The following is a 3,415-nucleotide window of genomic DNA, read 5'->3' as shown; positions in this document are numbered from 1 at the left end:
CTCCCCCTCCTCCTCCCCCTCCTCTCCTCCCCCTCCTCTCCTCCCCCTCCTCCTCCCCCTCCTCCTCCCCCTCGATGTTCCTGTCGATGGTAGGGTCCCCTCCCACTCTGTGTTCCTGACGATGGTAGGGTTCCAGTTCTGATCTCTCTAACAGACTGCACCGCTGTGCTTCGTCAAAGCCTCAAGGAACTCCTGTGAAGGAATGTATGATGCAGACAGTGATGACCGGCTGTGCTCCTCACGGCTGTACGAGTGCCATTCATGAAGCGTTCTAACTTAGTATGTCCACCTAAGGGTGCCTATCTCTACTCTGCTGGAGCTTTATGCATTTCTAAATGGAAGCACCAAAAGTTGTATTTATTTGTTTTTACTTCCTACACTGTTGAATCCATTGATATCCGTCTCCAAGGTGTTTAAACAAAGCTGTGTGTCATGCCAAATTACATAGTTTCGTTCATATGACGTGAAATAACTTACCAGTCTGGAAATGTCTCAAAGGAGCCTCAAATTCTTACTATAATACAGGTGCCTACTTCTTTCCGCCTCAAACTAAAGATTTGCCAAAAACAAGCTCTGATCACCGATGATGGTCAGGCGGGTTGGTAGTTAGGGCCAATCAGGAGTCATAGGGATGACCAGAGGGATGACCAGAGGGATGACCAGAGGGATGACCAGAGGATCAGCTGCTAGTTGTGATGTTCACATCACCTTGAAGAGAGCCCATTCTGAAACATCATCATTGGTCCTTCAAAAGCACAATAAAATCCATGTTCACCCGGAGACCAGTGTACAAATGCAGTTTACACAGTTCACTTGTACTCTTAGTAATTACGACAAATAAACATTTTCTATGCATTTAACACTTCATATCATTTACCTTAAACACTGCTGAGGACAGCAGTATTCAGTGCTCTATGCTAATAAAGCTACTGATGTTGTGAAGTCAATCTTAGTACAAAAAACAAGTGAATGATTCTGTCTCTCTGACCCAGTCCCTGTGACTCTGCACTCAACCATGAAGAAGGACGTGCATGAACTGGTAACTGCTTTGATTTCTTTTTTTGATGTTTATTTAGCTTTTTTCTGAAGAGATTAGATGGTTTCTGGTTGCCATGCAACATGCTGCTAAGTGTGATGAGGAGGAAGTGGAGGATGAAGATGAGGAGGAAGAGGATGGGAAGGAGGAAGATGTTGTTGTGGAACCTTGTATGTCTGCATGTAAGAGCAATGGAAGGACCAGCTGCAGACATGTCTTGGTTTAATGAAGAAAAAAGAAGAAATGCATAGTATTTATTGCTGTGACTTACATTAAACATTGATAATAAATTAGATTTAAAAAGTTGTTGATGTAAAGATCTAAATGTTCATTAAAAAAAATTATTTTTAAATTTGAGTTTTTTTGTTTCCATTGTCATACTGTAAGCATGACGAATTCAACGTGTAAAGTATTTTGACAACGAGTTCCCATGAGATGACCGTTGCCTCAACCTTTGATATATTCACCTCGGGGTCCAGAAGGACTGGCATTAGTGCTCCTGGACCCTGAACCAGAGGTGGATTTCACAGGGCAGCCATGAATAATTGAGTCAGTAACACATTTTTATGCAGTGCTACTCTGGCACTGCCTTATGAGTTTACCCTGCTTGTACCAAATGCAAATCAACTCTCTGGTAGGTTTCCAGACCTGAAATCACCCTGCCCCCACCCTGCCCCCACCCTGCCCACACCCTGCCCCCACCCTGCCATCACCCTGCCACCACCCTGCCCCCACCCTGCCCCCACCCTGCCATCACCCTGCCACCACCCTGCCCACACCCTGCCCCCACCCTGCCACCACCCTGCCCCCACCCTGCCACCACCCTGCCCCCTCCCTGCCCCCACCCTGCCATCACCCTGCCACCACCCTGCCCACACCCTGCCCCCACCCTGCCCCCTCCCTGCCCCCACCCTGCCATCACCATGCCCCCCTCCTTAAAGGCACCCCCTCCCTCCCCTCGTTAAAAAGTAATAAACGGTGTAAAAGTAATAAAAGGTGTTTTAAATAAATGCTAATTTATAGACAGAACCAATCAAATCACTAAAAGGACAGGTGACGAATAGCCCAATTCAGAAGTATCCTACTACCTGAAACAAAAGGTTATTCATGCACAGAACATCTGCAGCACACTGATGTACTGAGATGTACTGGAGAAGATTGACTACAAGAAAATCAATTTCCTCAAATACTCGGTCATTTTGATGGGATATGAGTAATTGTATCAAGGGATTCAATTTCTTTATTATTGTCAATTTGAGCCAACACATTCAGTCTAGTTTCACAGCGCAGGGTTTACAGAATTTTGATGTGTCTGTTGAGCTTCATTGTGCTGGTCTGCCAGCTGCTTTGAGCTTCTGTTGATCGTCTCTGGTTCACAAAGTACAACTACTTTATTATATAGTACTGTACTTACATAAATAGCTATTCTATGAAGCTACCATGGAGCAAGGCAGAAGGCAACAAGAAACATTTTCGGGTTTTTTCGGGGAAAAAAGTTTTCATTCCCAAACATATTTTTGAAACGTAAGTTAGACAAAAAGGTTTCCAAAGGTTGAAAACATACTTTTGAAAAATAGGTTTGACAAAAAGATTTCTGAAAGGTTGCTTTTTTTTTTAAAATAGGTTTGAAAAAAAAAGTTTCCAAAGGTTGAAAACATTTGTTTGTCTATAGTGTCTTTCTGTATCAATGTGTTAATATAATGTGAGGTCCAACTGGACTGGTAACTACCAGCGTGACATTAAAACCGGTAGTAGTAACGGTTACTTTTTACTTAAGTATGTCAGAGCCCACACTTCTTTACTTTAACTTGAGTGAAAAAGTGTAGTCAGTACTTACCAATCTTTTTAAACATGAGTATCTGTTTCTACTTGAGTGGAGGATGTGTGTACTTTTGCCATCTTTGATTTACATACAATAGACTAAAACAATACCCTGCCTGTCTGTCTGTCTATCTGCCTCTCTTTCTCCCTGTCTCTCCTCCTTTCTCCCTAACTCTCCTTCTCTCTCCCCCTCCCTCTCTCGCTTTGTCACTCTCTCCTTCTCTCACCTTTCTCTGTCTCTCTCTCCCTCTCTTCTGTCTTTCTCTATTTCTGTTCTCTCTCTCCTTTTATGTTTCTCTTCCAACCTAAACCCCGCTTTGTGCCTCAGCACAGTGCGCTGTCACCATGGAGATCTCGATGCAGTCCCTGGTTGGAGACACAAGTCTCCTGCAATACAGGAAGTCTGTAGAAGCTCTCCTCCCTGCTCCGCTCAGCTCTCTGGTTCACATTGGAGTGTGAGAGATAAAGAAGTATTTGAAGCATCTTGGTAATCATGCTCATCTATTATTAAGTTCCAGTCTTTGCATAGTAGAATATTCCTCTTCAAAGAGCTGTCTC

This window comes from Hypomesus transpacificus, chromosome 15, assembly GCF_021917145.1.
Source record: "Hypomesus transpacificus isolate Combined female chromosome 15, fHypTra1, whole genome shotgun sequence".
Taxonomy (NCBI): Eukaryota; Metazoa; Chordata; class Actinopteri; order Osmeriformes; family Osmeridae; genus Hypomesus; species Hypomesus transpacificus.
The sequence above is the reverse complement of the archived record's forward strand: the minus strand, read 5'-3'. Positions refer to the sequence as shown.